The sequence below is a fragment of the Ursus americanus genome, chromosome 30 (genome assembly GCF_024610735.1).
Source record: "Ursus americanus isolate L20-20 chromosome 30, mUrsAme1.1.p, whole genome shotgun sequence".
NCBI lineage: Eukaryota > Metazoa > Chordata > Mammalia > Carnivora > Ursidae > Ursus > Ursus americanus.
Window position 1 is genome coordinate 8,647,060 of NC_142156.1, and position 15,351 is coordinate 8,662,410.

Genomic DNA, 15,351 nt, shown 5'->3' on the forward strand with positions numbered 1-15,351 from the left:
AATAACTGCCCGTATTTAAAATGTGCACTTTCATAATTTTGACAGATAAGTATATTCAGGAAGCCATCGCCAGAGTCAAGATAACAGACATATCAGTCACCTCTGACCGTTTCTTCGTACCTCTTTGCAATCTCTGCCAGCTGCTCCCCCCACCTCAGTCCCTAGACCACTGTTGATCTGCTCTCTGTCCCTAGGACTCATTTCTATTTTCTGGAATTTTATATACATGGAACCATCTAGAGGCGCCTGGGTGGCTCAGTCGGTGAAGCGTCAGCCTTCGGCTCGGGTCATGATCCCAGCGTCCTAGGATAGAGTCCTGCTTGGGGCTCCCTGCTCAGCGGGGAGCCTGCTTCTCCCTTGGCCTCTCCCCCTGCTTGTGCGCTCTCTCTCTCTCTCTCTCTCTCGCTTTGACAAGTAAATTAAAATCTTTTTAAAAAATGGAACCATGTGGTGTGCTCTTTTTACCTGGCTTTTTGCACGCAGCGCGGACCTTCTGAGATTTATTCATGTTATTGTGTGTGTTAACATTTCACTGCTTTTACTGTGGAGTAGTTTTCCCTTGCACTGCAATTTGTTTATCTATTCACCTGCAGATGGACGTCTGGGTGGTGTTCCAGCTTGTGGCGATTACAAATAACGCTGCTGGGAACTTCCGAAGTTCGCTTATTTTATCGTTCCAACCTTCTTAATGAGATGGTCGTTATTTCTCCCCATTTTACAGATGAACCCAACAGACTCAGAGAGGTCAAGTAACTTGCCTAAGGTCACACAGCCAGGAGTGGGAGCATGGAATCTTAAAGTGGGAATGTTTAAGCTAAGTTACTGTAGGGAACTTCTGAAGCTCAGAGGGTCTCAGGAATCCTGATCTAGACCAGCTCCCCCCCATTTCATATGTGGACATCTGAGGATCAGACAGGGATCCGGGTCTCTGGTGGGCAGTCTTGTGCTATGTCTTGCTCTGCTCGGCTTCAGCCCTGGCTCCTCATCTGGGGTTGGGAAAGAAGCAGGCCGATGTGGAGTGGGACAGGGCTTTGTCATTTTTTCGGGCGGTTTTAATTTCAGGATTCCTCCGGCTGCTTGGAAATAGCAGGAAGGATTTGGCCCTGGCTCCAGGGACCGGGGGTTCCCCTGCAGCTGCTCTCCCCTCCCCAAACGGCTCCAGGGTTTACAGCAGCAGCTGCAAAGTATAAAATAGTCCTGCTCATAAATCCGCTCTTGCCAGGGTCCCTGATGCCAGAGGCCTCTGCAGGGCCCAGCATGGGCATCCCCCCCACCCACTGGGGCCCCGCAGGGACACCTAGGGGCGCCCCGGAAGACTGGAGGGTCCAGGTCTATGGGTGGCCTTAGGGTTTGGGGAAGCAGACTGAGCTAGGGGGTCTGGAGGGGGGAAAGAGACTGAGATTGTGCAGGGGTGGAGGACAGGGGACAGCAAGGGGAGGGAGAGATAGTGGGACACAGAAATAAGGAACCGGGAGACTCGGTTAGGCTCCTCCTATCTGCGTGACTTTGGGCAAGTCACTTTCAACTACAGGCTCTTCACGTCTAGAGTCCTGGGACCACAGCCCTTGCCCTGTCTCCCCTGACCCCCCAGAATGCTGTGAATGCACTTTACGATGTGTAGGACGGTGGAGTGTGGTGGTTAGGGGTACAGGCTTCACACGACCTGGGTTGAAATCTCAACTCAGCCACCACCCAGCTGTGTGACCTTGGGCAAGTCACTTCACCTCTCTGGGCCCGAGTTTCCTGTCTGTGAAATGGGAATAATGGCTCCTACATCAGAGAGGCGGTGGAAGTTGAGTTCGTTCACTTCCAGGCCCCCCATGGGTGCTCAATAAATGGGAGGTGCTATTAGCTATAAACTGTGAAGTGCCGTGCCTGAAGAAAAGGAGGAAACTTCTGTCTCTAAGTGTCTCACTGTTCTGAGAGTCACCTCTTCTTTCCAGATCTAAGTATAGTAGCTTCAGAATCCTGAGATCAGTGATTCTTAGATGCTTGAAACTTCAGCGTCGTCACGTCTTTTCTTGGGGTGGGGGCAGGGCAGAGGGTCCTGGAAACGTTGGCAAAAGCAGAACAAGGCCAGCAGCCAGGGAAGTCCCGTGAACCCCAAGGAGGGGGTGAAGGATGGGGCTAGAGAGAAGAGACAGGCTCACGCTGCCCTTTGGGCCAAGACCCCCCCAACCCATGTGCCCCCCTGCAGGGGTTTGGCGCCTGATGGGGCCAGGGGTCACGTGGCAGCTGTTCCCTGTCTCCATCTGAGGTGCGATGACCCCAGTTAGAGCTTAGACATTGTCTGGGCGAGTGTGGCTGGAGACATGGGTCAGGGAGCCCAGGGACTTGGGCCCATGTGGGGCAGGCGCCAGGGCTATTTCTGGGGAGTTGGAAAGGTTGGGAGGGGGGAGGTACCCAGCTGGATTAGTTGCCAGGTGACCTGGAATATCTCCGCTCCCCTCTCTGTTGGGTTCCCATCTATAAAACAAGCCAACTCCTTACCAGCACTGACTCTGGGCGGGAGACTCCCTGGCGCAGGGGGAAGGACGGAGGTGTCTGCGGTCCAAAAGACAGCAGTCGAATCTGAGTTCAAATTCCACTTCCAGCTGTGTGACCTCCGGCACCTTGTGGCCCCTTTCGGAGCCTCAGCGCCTCACCTGTGAAAGCGCAGGTCCTGCCCTGTTGCGAGACTCAGATGAGAAAATGCTCCTCGAGTTCACGGCCCAGGGCCCGGGGTGGAGAAGGGACTCCTCTGCCATCGGCTCCTCGGATGATCTTTGTCGCTCCTAGCGCCAGGAAGCGGCAAAGAGGACGCTGCCGGCAGTTCTGATCTCCCTGCCCAGCCCTGCGGTCAGAGCCCAGTACAGAGCCTGGTACCCCGTAGGCGCTCAGCGAATGCCGAGCAAGGACTGCTGACTTCCCTTCGAGCTGCTCCTTGTTGGGAGGAGCAGAGAGGAAGGGTAACATTGGGATGTCGGACACCTCCTTTGCACCCACCCTGGGGAGGGCTGAGATGAGGCTCTCTGAAAACCCCCCTCAGCCCGCAATCTCCTACTTCCGTCCTCGGTCAGTGTTTAAATCCCACTATCAGGTCCAGTCTCCATCACTGCTTGAGTACCCACTGGGTAGCAGGCACAGCACTAAGCACTTTCTATACCCTGGGTCCTCACAAAGCTGACGGAGGCACAGATACCCACCTCCTACCGAGGAAGACATGGAAGCTCAGAGAGGTAAAGCGACTTGCCCAAGGTCACACAGCCAGAATGTGCCTGAGCCGGGCTTTGAACCTCCTGAGGCTTTTGGACTCCAGGGCCAGTGCTCTAACCATGCCAGCAATCCTGTTCCTGAACAAATGAATGAATGAATGAATGAGAGCATGAATGCTGGACAACAGGGTTGGAGCAGAGGCCCAAGGCCAAGGCGCCCACACTTCCCCGTGGCCCTGCAGCTCAGCTGGGGCACAGGTGTCATCACAGTGGCCGGGTGCCTCGGTGCCTGTGGTCTGCCGGCCAAAAGGCGGCATAAAGGGCTCTGATCGCAGCCCCTGGCCCGCCCCCAGCCCGCCCCGGCCTTCCGGGCTGACACACGGCGCATGTGCGCACCTGCGGGCTTGCTGGCAGAGAGGCTGTCTGAGCGCCTGGCAGCAGCCCCCCGCGAGCGCTTTGCTCCCACGGTCCTGAGTGCGCCGTGGGGGGCGGCCCCAGGTCCCATGGCGGGTGAAGAAGCAGACAGACGGCTCTTGAGACCCCGGTGCCCTTGGTCCTGCCCCAGATGCTGCATGTGTGGGGATTCCGAGAATCCACCAGGTCTGGAGTTCGAGCCCACGGCCCTGGGGCTCTCCGGAGACGTGAACTTGCAGGTAGGAGGCCCTGGGGCCGGTGCCCTGGGGCCTGGGGATGGGGGGGGTGTTCAGCTCCACCCCCTCCCTGGCTGTGCTGCCTGGGGCAAGTCCCTTGCCCTCCCTGGGCCTCAGCTGCATCTCTGGCAAAGGGAAGAGGAGGCTTGCTCTGGATTGCAGCCAGCTGGTGGGCTCCAAACTCGGAGATCCTGCGTGAGGCAGGATTGTCAGCACCTGGGGGGACGCGTGCAGGACGCCGTTTCCCCCAAGTGCAAAGAGCCACTCAATTCTTGGACAAGAAGGTCTTGGGAGAACCTGGCTTCTTCCTGCCGTCCCCCCACTTTAATCCTTCCCGGGGAGCTCAAACTGCCCTTCGGTCCCCATTGTAAGAGACCCCTGGAGGAACCCTTCAGGCACCTTCTGTTGTTAACAGCATCTACGAACACCTCCTTGTGGGGAAGTCCTTTCTTCTATCACACCTAAGTTGAACAGGCTGGGCCAGAGGGCCAGCTTCCCCGCCGCCTGGCCTGCAGCAGAGCTCTGGCTGGAAGGCCCGGGCCAGCTATGGGGGAGCCGGTTAGAAACCCTTTTGAATTTTTCCCACAACCTCTCATAAGATAAGAACATCTCGTCTTTGTCCAGATTTGATCTTCGCACGGTCTGGGTTTCAGCAGACCGGAGTGGAGATGCTCGGCCGTCTTGGAGGGTCAGACGGCCGCATCCACCGATGCTGTACACATCCTTGCCCCTCGCCCCCGAAGCTCTTGTCCGGAGCCGGCCTACGCACGGACCTGCGAGGGTGTTCATGCCGGTGTCGCTTATAAACGAAAAAGGGAGGCGGTGTCCGTGCCTAGCAGCGAAGGGCGGTACAGAGGGCACTCCTGCCAAGCGAGAGGATATTCAGAGAGAGTTTGCTCTGGGGGGGCAAGGGCCTGGAACATGGGGGGCGTCAATCCTGACATAGTCAATGTTTCCCAATTGGCTTTTCACATAAAGGATTTCATTTCAAAAACCGCTATGGAGTTGCTTTGGTCAGCGTCATTGAGCCGATGAGGAAACCATCCCTGCTCGCCCGTTGTCGATGACAGTGAGCTGATGTGTCCCCGGTCACGCTTGTGGTTTGCGGTCTACCTTACGCGAAGGGAGAGAGCGCTGCGCTCCGGGGAGAAGCCCTGGGGTGATGGACTTACACAAGCAAGTCACTTTTTTGGAGGTGTGAGCCCAGATCTCCGCTCTCTTGGGCTTCGGGTGTCCCCAGAATGGAGCCAGTTGGGGGTTCCTCCGGGTAGACGTGGGGGCCACAGCAGGCCCGGGGCAAGCTCATGAAGGGCGGTCCCAGATGGCAGAGATGGGTGGCCCCGTGTCCTCACACATTTTCGAGGGGGGCCTGCATGGGCCTGTCTGTGCAGACGCACTCAGTGCTCCTGCCGGTAGGTCCTTCCAGTGGGGTCTTCGGCTTAGACGTACGTGCATGGCCTTTTCACAGGCACTGCCAAATGACTTGTCCAAGATGCGGCCCCAGTTTCCGTTCCCAGCTTGATCTAGGAGTGCCCCCACTTCCCCACATCCTTGACAGCACTGCTGGCGTTGTGTGTTTCCGATCCGAGAGGTGAGAAGTGGTATTCCGTTGTTGGGTTAGGTGGGGCCGTCTGATTACTGGCGAGAAAGGGGCTTCTCCTTACAGAGTTCTTCTCCCATGAATTACCTGTTTCTTTTCTTTCTTTTTTTTTTTTTAAAGATTTTATTTATTTATTTGACAGAGAGACAGCCAGCGAGAGAGAGAACACAAGCAGGGGGAGTGGGAGAGGGAGAAGCAGGCTCCCAGCGGAGGAGCCCGATGTGGGGCTCGATCCCAGGACCCCGGGATCACTCCCTGAGCCGAAGGCAGATGCTAAACGCCTGCGCCACCAGGCGCCCCAGAACTACCTGTTTCTATCCTTAGTCCCCACTTGTATTGACATGAGCCACAGGCTCCTTTATTCTAATAAACACTCACCAGGAATCTTAACAGCAGTTGAATAAAAGAAGAGCTGCATTTTGGGAGGAGGATGGGCTCCCCAGAGGGCACCTGCTTGCCTCCCTGTGCCCCCTGCAGGGGCCCCTAGAGCTCAGTAGAGCGTAGTTTGCAAACAGTTGGTACAGTCCTATCACTCAAGCTACAAATGGGGAAACTGAGACCCAAAGTTACCTAGAAAGGTAATGGCTGAGGCAGGTCTCCAGCCCAGGTCCCCTGACTGTCATCAATATTGACTGGTCAGGTGGAGGTGGAGGGGATGGTGAAAGAGGTGTCATGATGGTAGAGGTGGTAATGGTGGCAGAGGTGGTGGAGTGATGGTAGCTGTGGAGTTGATGGTGGTAGAGGAAGTGGGGGTGGGGGTGGAGGTGTTGGTAAAGAGGTGGTGGTTGAGGAGGTGAAGGTGGTGGTGATGATGGTGGAGGTGATGGTGATGGTGGTGGGGGTGATGGTTGAGGAGGTGATGGTGGTGGTGGTGGTGGTAGACATCCTTGCCTGGTGCGTGATCTTAACAGTAGTGCTTCCAAAGTTTTCCAGTGGGCAAATTGTTTGCTGTTAGTTTTCTGGTAAATATCCTTTTTCAAGTTAAGGAAATTCCTTTCTATTCTTAGATTGCCAAGATTTTGTGTTGCAAGCGGGTATTGAAGTTTATGAAATGCTTTCCAGTATCTGCTAAGATGAGACAAGTCCTTTTTCTCACTGTGGGGACCTGGATGCAAATATCCCTTGGGCCCTCTGAGTGGGCTGTCCCTCCGCCCTGCTCACTTTCCTGGTCTCTCCTTTTTTCCTCCCTAAAACGTAGACAACTTTTCGAGGCCTGAGGAGGGTGAGGCGTCAGAATAGAAGTGATCTCCCCGTGCTGGGTCAGCGCTTTCTGCCTGTCTGACTTCTGCTGCTGTTTCCTGTACTAATCCCGGGGGGGGGGGAGCAGCTCCCCCCAGCTCGTTCCAGACATAGCCCGAGACATTCTGAGGTTGTGTTAAAATGTTGGTGGCAGACAGACCGGGGATCTTGAAGCCTTGCATTCCTCGCCAGGATGCCAGAAGAGGGGCGGGGGAGGGGGGAGGCGGGGCGGGTGCGTGGTTGGGGGAGGAATTTTTCTTGGGGGGGTTGATTTGGGGTGTGGGGAGAAGGGCTGGTTGCTAGGCAAAATCGGCAGAGATGAATCACGTTCTGGCAAGAGTTGGTTATTGGCTAAAATGAGAAGTTGTCCAAGTTTGTGGAATCTTTTTGTTTGAGCTGGAAGGGACTATGGAGTCATTGGGTCCAGTCTCCTCCTTTTGCAGAGAAACTGCAAATACAGAGCGGGGGAAAGATTTGCCCAGGGAGGGAGAACGGGTCTCTTTTGCCTCCTATCTTCTTCAGGACCCGTGGCCCGTTGGGAGCACCTCCCGTATCACACACAGTTACTGTTCTGGGCATCGGAGGTTGCATGGTGAACTCTCCGACCTACCCTCCCCGAGCAAGGTGAATCCAGAGTGCCGTGTACGGCGGAGAAAACGAACAGGGTGTTGAGCTAGTGAGGAGGCAAGAGTTTCTACCTGAGCCGGGGTGGACGGGATGAGGTAGGACCTGAATGGAGGAGGCAGCCTTGGGAAGCTCTGGGGAAGGGGGCTCTGGGGCAGCAAGTGCAAGGGCCCTGAGGTGGGCATGAGCTTCGTGAGTCTGAGGGATGGCAGGGAGGCCTGGAGTGGGGTGAGTGGGGCAAAAGTTAGACAGGTAGGGCCTCAGAGGCCAGAGAGAGAGGTTCAGTGGGAAGCTGTTGCTTGGCATGAATCCTGACTTCTCCTTCTGCCCTGTGGTGCCTGCTGAGGGCCTGTCCTATGGATGAAGGAGCGTTTAGTAAGCACCTACTGTGTGCCTAGCTGTCTTGGGCACTTTGATCACGTGACCCCCTTTGCCCGGTAACAGATCCTCGAAGGTTTTCTAAATCAGAGGGGCCCACCCTTGCTCGTGGCCAGGCAGTACAAGCAGCCCTGACCCAGGCCCCCTCCCTGAGGTCCTCAGCTCCGTCAGCTCGGCCAGAAAGGGACTCGCCTGCACGAGCAGATCATCGTTTGGTTCAGCTGCCTAGAAAAAAGAGTGGGAAAGGTCAAGAGGAGACAGATTGCGGCGGCCGCCCAAGAAGGCTTGCCAGGAACAGGGCCATGGTGTCCCAAGCCTTTGGGGTTAGAATGGAGGAGTACCCACTCAAAGGGAGATGGTCCCAGGGGCCCCGCTGTTGTGGGAAAGTGAGCAGGATTCTGGGGCTGCAGGGCAAGTGGGACAGTGTGAGAAGCTCCCACTAAACTCCTTTGCCCCCAGATGGTAAACCCAGCAGATGCCTGGGATTCCACTAGTGATGATTTATTCATTGGTGGTAAGCCCTTGGCTCCTCCTCCTGCAATACGCACATCTCCTTTGGAAAACGAGTGGGAAGATGAGGGCTTGAGCCCAATAGTGTGATAAATTCTAGAGATTGCAAGTGACAGGGGCCTGGATGCAGGGCAACTCTGAGGGGCTCTTCGATTAAGGGCTTCCCGTGGCATCGACGAGCACTTTCGTTGGGGGTACACGGCTGCCCGTCTCCGTCTGCCCAGTCCTGCTTTCTTACCACCCTCCCACAGGTGTTGATACCAGGAACACTCCCGAATAAATACCCTTCATGCTAAGTGCCGTCTCAGAGTCAGCTTCCCGGGGAATCTGACCGGTGATGGCGACGGTGACGATGGTGGTGGCGATGGTGGTGGCGATGATGGTGGCGTGGATGACGACGATGGCTGTATCCGTCGGCTTGCGCTGCTGTAACGGAATACCCCAGTCCACATGGCTTCAGCAGTAGAAATTTATTTTCTCACAGTTCTGGAGGCTGGAAAGTCTAAGATCAAGGTTTGGACAGGGCTCAGTTTCTGGTGAGAGCTTTCTTCTCGGCCTGTCGATGGCCACTTTGTCCCCGCATGGCCTTTCCCCTGAGAGCCTGCAGAGGGACCTTTCTCGTAAGGCCCCACCCACCCTTATGCCCTCACCTAACTGTGTTTACCTCCGAAAGACCCTATAGTCACGTTGCAGGTTAGGTTTCAATGTGTGAATTTTGCAGCAACACAGTCTAGTCCATAGCAGTGATGAGGGGGACAGTGACGACGGTGATGACCGTGACGGTGACAGCGCTGTTGCTGCTGCTGAACTCGGTGGTGATGATGATGACGACGGAGGTGGGGGTAGGGGTGAAGGCGAGGACAGTTAACATTTATTGAGCGCTTACTATATGCCTGACTGTGTTTTTTTTAACTTGACACGTGATAATCCATTCAATCCTCACAGCAATCCTATGACTTAGGAGCTAGTCTTCTGCTGATTTTTCAAGGCTCAGAGAAGTTCAGTACCTGCTTAAGGTCACATGCAGGGATCATGGCAGAGCTGGGATCAGAACCCAAGTCCCCAGGTCCCATCCAGGGTTGCTCCCTCAGGCCATGTGGTCCTGCTTAAAGGGGCCAGTGACACAGGGCTGCGTATGGTGGGGAGGTGTTTGGGCAGAGGGGGGTCCAGCCCAATTTCCCCACTGGGGCTTCCTGCGACCCCTTGGCCCGAGGTACCGGGGGCGGGATGGGCGGCCCCTGGAACATCTTTACCAGCAACAGCTCCAGGGCAGTAAGAGTTGTCCTCACCCTGGGGGCCTTTTGGAGTTATTCTGGGAGCTGGGCTGCTCTGAGGTGAGGCCAGGAGCTAGAGTTTTCCAAAGATAGCTGGGCAGGGAGGGTGGTGGTGGTATCTGAGGCTGGAGCTGGGGGAGAGCCATGCCCTGTGGTTGGCCAAGCACGGTGGAGGGCGCCTGCCCCACGAGCCGTGTGTGACGGAAGTCACATCTGCGTGCGTCCTGCACGGGGGCAGCCCGGCCAGGGCTCTGCAGTATTTGCAAAGCCTTACTGTGAGGTCCGGTCTCGTGGCAAAGACACCAGAGGCTGGAAGCCTTGAGGTTCTCGTATTTTAAAAAGAGTACCAGTAGCAGCAACCGTAGAAATAAGAGTAACAGCAGTTACTATTAGTGATGGTCATAATAACACCAAGGCTCACAGAATTCAGGGCAGGGGGGAGAATGGAGCGGAGAAGCAGCAAGCGGAGGGCCGGGACTCTGGATCTGACAGCCTTGGGTTCGAATCCCGCCTCTGTCACTTCCTAGCTATGTGGTCTTGGACATGTCACTTTACCTTTTAGTTTCTTCATCCGTAAAATGGGATAACAGCAGCATTTGAGGCTTCCTGGGAGGAGTCCACGAGCTGCTCTGTGTCAACACCGAGTGGCTGTGCCTGGTGTGCGGTCAGGGCTGAGCGGTTGTGCGTGGTCATAACCGACGCCGTGACCACGAGCTCTGTGGACATGTGCTTTATTGCATTGTCTCGTTTAACCGTCATGTCAACCTGACTGCATAGGTACTGTTTTCATTCCCATTTTGCAGATGAATAAGCTGAGGTGCGGGGTGCTTGAAGTCTCTTGTTCAGGGTCACCCAGTGGCAGCAGGCATTCGGACCCACCCTGTCTGATCCCAGTGCTCCCAGCTCACTCTGCTTTGCCCAGCTGGTGCCTCCCTGTGTGGGGACGGCCTTCTCTGGGGAGGTGGCTTTTTGAGGGTTGGCTGATGTCGCCTTGGAGGGGGGAGAAAGTCAGCAGATAGGCCAGAAAGAGCCTTTGATGAGGAATGAACCCCACATCCATCTTCTGGTTGGAGCCGGAGCTCGTCTGCAGGGTCCCCCTCACTCTACCAAGACTCAGTAGGACCTAGAAGTACTCTGTCTGGCCATGAGGACGGACACAGAGCCTGCACTCCTGCCTCAAGTTCAAGGAGCCTCAGTTATCAAGAGGGACCTCTTGTTTGGCGTTCATTCATTCATTCATTCATTCATTCATTCATTGGCATTTATTCATTTATTTAGATTTATGTATTTATTTATTTGAGAGAGACACAGTGAGCACTGAGCAGTGGGGAGGAGCAGAGGGAGAGGGAGAAGCAGACTGCCCGCTGAGCAGGGAGCCCAATGTGGGGCTCGATCCCAGGACCTCGATATCATGACCTGAGCCGAAGGCAGACGCTTAACCAACTGAGCCACCCAGGCGCCCCTCATTTGTTTGGCTTTTAAAGAAGACTCCAGAGTAGGGACAGCTAGTTTTCATAGGACACGCTTAATGGGAGGTTCTAAAACTGTGCATTCTGATGTGGTCCCAAGTGGCCCAAATCCAGGAATAACATCTAGAAAAGGTTAAATTAGAGACATGGTCATAGTTGTGGTGTGGTGCTTTGAAAGAGGTGGGAGGGGGATAGAGGACCTCAGCAGAGCGCTAACCTACTTGCTTCCTAGCTGTGTCATCTGGGGTAAGTCATTTCACCATTCTGAGCCTGTTTCTCCATCCATCCATCCATCCATCCACCCACCCACCCACGCACCCACCCACTATCCATCCATGTATCCATTCATGCAGGAACCCACCCATCTACCCACACAGTCTCCATTCATCCACGCATCCATTGACCCACCCATCAACTGATCCACCCATGCACCTGTCTACTTACCCGTGAATCCACCCATCCACCCGCAATCCATGCATGCATATATCCAACCGTCCATCCATTCATCCACTCAGGCATTTAGGGGGTCCCCTAGTAAGTTAAGAACTGTACCAGATGCTGGGTCCCCTAATTAAGACATTGCCGTGAAAATAATCTACACAGTCATCAACAGAAAACTGAATTATGGACCTTCATACATGGAATGCTGTGCAGCTGTTAAGAATGTGGCAGGTCATTAGGAACGGAGAGGGAACGGCCTTCAGAAATACGGTCAAGAGGAAAATAAACATGGCAGAAGTATGCATAGTCTGTTACCACCTGTGTAAAAAGGAAGTAAGAGAAAAGTCTATTTAAACACATGTATCCTTGGATTTGCTTAGAGAATTTCTGGAAGGACACCTAAGAAACGAGTTATCAGAGACTGCCTCTGGGGAAGGAGGCTGGGGAACTGGGGATGGCAAGGACACTTATACAGCACTTTTCCATTTCAGGTTGTTTTCATTTTTTTCTTGTAGCATGTTACCTATTTAAAATCGAAAAAACAAAAAAGACTCCGTGTCTGCATAATGATATGGAAAGTCAAGAGAACAGCAAATTACAATGCTGTCCATGACACATATGTGATTAAGAAGCAGGGGCGCCTGGGTGGCGCAGTCGTTAAAGCGTCTGCTTTCGGCTCAGGGTGTGATCCCGGCGTTCCGGGATCGAGTCCCTCGTCGGGCTCCTCCGCTGGGAGCCTGCTTCTTCCTCTCTCACTCCCCTGCTGTGTTCCCTCTCTCGCTGGCTGTCTCTCTGTCACATAAATAAAAATAAAAAATCTTAAAAAAAAAAAAAAGCATAGAGGACTGTGGGAGCAGAGCGCGGCACCTAGCTCAGCCTGGGACAATCTAGAAGGCTTCCTAGAGGAGGTGATGCCTGAGATAAGGCTCCCAGGCTGAGCAGAGGTTAAGGGAAGACATCTGGCAAAGGCATTCCCCGCAGAAGGAATAGCAAGGGAAAGGCCTGATGGTAAGGTTCAGCACCTGGAGCAAATCCATTGACGTGGTAGGAAAAGTGTGGACAACCAGGAGCCATGGACAGGGTCACTTTTGTTTAGGAAGATTCTTCTGGCAGCCACTTGCAAAGTGGATCCCAGCAGTGAGGCTGGAGGCAGGGAGACCAGTGGGGAGGCCAGGAGAGATGAGGAAGGTCTAAACTGAGGCCAATGCTGTGGGGCAGCGAGGAAGGGACTCAGGAGCTCTTTTGAAGATGGGAAGTGACACCTCCCCACAGGCCCATGCCCAGCCACTGAACACTGGAAACTCCCGGGGAGCTTTAAAAACACCAGCACCCAGGCCCCACCTCCAGGACGTGAGATTTAAGGGGCGTCGGGGTTAAAGGGCCATGGTGCTTGGATGGTGAGGTGGCCAAATGAATGGATGGGGGCTCACCTGTGTTGGTTTATCTCCTTCATGTGAAGGCTCAAGGCTCACACGAGCCTCTGATGTGCGGTCAGTCGGAATCTTCGGCGTGTTCTGCCAGAAGGAAACCAGGAAGGAGAAGCATGGGCTTTGGCTTGAATCGGTTTAGATAATGTCCACCTCGGAGGGTTGTCAGCAGAAGGAACAGACTACCAATGTGAAGGCCTGGCACAGGGCATGGGTGCGGGATACACTCTCCTAACTTCTATGTCCACACCTCCCTGCGGAAGTTTGACTCAGAGGCGCTCAGAGCTAGCTTTAAGCTCATTGAAGGGTACGTGATGCCCTCATGTGGTTAAAACTAGATTTGTCTGGGCAAAGGGAAGGGGTGGGGAGGTCTTGAATGTAAGTTACAAAAAAAAAATTCATTTCTTTTAGCTGCACAGCCCCATTATTTTGAGGTTTGGGCTGTTCTGGTGATATTGCCCGAGCTGTTTGTGAGCGGCCTGTGATGTGCAGACTTCTGGGTCCACTCTCGGAGGGCGCTAACCCAGGCAGAGAGGTCTCATTTTTTAAATTACAAAGAAAAGCGGTGGGGGAATTGCAGTGTGGCCACATATAATGAAGAAGGGAACGAGACCAGCTTAGCCTAGAGGGATTGTGAATTAAACAGAATGCGCCACACGGGACGTTTTGACATGGCTCCACCCGGTGGCCCTAATTGGAGAGTCTTATGAAGGCCCTGCTCTGTGGCCCTCTCCACAGGCTGCTGAGGGAATGGCCTTTGAAGTTCTGTGACCTTCTCCAGGACACCGAGGACTTTTTGTGTTTTTGTTTTTAAAATAAAGGAGGTATATTTAAGAGAAGACACAGCCACCCATGCCTGGACAAAAAAGCCACCATCACACACATCTTACTTTTGAAGAGTTGAAGGAGATTTGAGATGGTTAGCTGGGACTTTGAGATTCATGGGCCTCCTTTAGTGGGATTTTGGCTGATGCAGGACTGTGGGCAGCTCGGAATGATACCCACAACCCTGGGGGGGGATGGGGGGGGCAGGAGAGACAGTGAGTAGAATGTCAGGCGTGCCGGGGCCAGGGATGGATGCTCTTTAACCCTCAGGTCACTGTACGTGGACACACAGTTGACAGCGAACTTCTCGAACGGCACACCTGTGCAGGCCAGGACGGAGACTGGACCAAAGCAGCTGCTTCCCTGTGGCTTGGCTCCCCCACCACCCAGAACCCAGGAGGCCCTCAGAAGTCACAAGCATCAGAATCACCTGCAGGGACCTAACGCCAAATGCTGGGCCTAGAAATCTCCATTTTCAACTCATCCCCTAGGTGTTTTTGTTTTTATCATACTGTTACAGCCTTTAATGTATGAAATCTGAATTCCGTCAGGGGTATAGACATACCTAGATCAACTTCTTGGGTCAAAGTTGTGGCTAAATTCATTTTTAAATTCAAGGTTCCAAGCGCCTGGGCCAGTTCTCTGAAACCTGAACGGCCTTTCCTCCCAACGAGAGCAACAGTACGTGGCCACACTGCATCACACTACTAGTCACACTGGACTTAATTACCAGTTCGTCACTGGGGGCCCCTGAGAGCAGACAGGCACATGCACTTTGCTGTGAAGTAGGTACCAAATTATTTGCTACGAGTAATATACACGTTTCTATTCAAATTGGATGTATTTATCCATAATTATTGAGTATTAATCTCCAAATAGTCTATAATCTGAAAATCTCACATACAAAGAAATGGACACCAAGGCTTTTGATGTGGCCTGTGCTAAATCATTTTTAAGATTTGTGGCTGAGGCGTTTTAGTATAAAAAGCTGGTACCTCTACACGTAAACTAGTAAGAACTTCAAATGCATCCTCTTCATTTTTTTAGCTTAGCCTTCTAGAAAATCTTCAGCTCTGTCCTTTCTGGCTGCTAGGGACGGAGATCCTTCCGTCAGGGTGATTCGAAAAGCATCGTTGGTAGGCGAGCAGCTTGTCTTTCCCCTCGAGTGGCGGGAGGGCTTATGCCTGTGTTCGTGCTCTTCCCGTTCTGTCGTTCGGGGTCCAGCCCCACGTCCACAGGGCCCTACTAAAGGCGGATTTCGGTGGACTCTGCCAAGCCTGCTGTGCCTGACGCTCCACGTGCTTCATGGCTTGCCGGACGCGAGGGCCCGCAGAGTCCACGGTGCCGGAGGGCGACCCCGCTGCTACCGGGGCTCGGGCCGTGGCTCTGGCTCCGCATCGCTGCTTCCCCCCGAGAGCACTGTTCATGCCGGCGCGGGGGTGGCCAACTCCACCCCTCTATTGGAAGGTCACAAGGCCACCACTGGCAGTCAGGCGCTGCGCAGACACAGGCTGCACACCCCCCGCCCCCCCACCTCCAGCTGCTCTGTAGCTTCAGGGGATTGTCGGAGCCAGTGTTTCTCGGCTTGTAGCGTGTCACAAACCAGTGAAATTACAAAAAGAATCTTCTGGACTCATGTTGACTTGTCAATCTATTATTTTGCAAAGCACAACGAAAAGAGATGGCTCTCTCCTTTCCCCTTCACCCCCATTCCATAGAA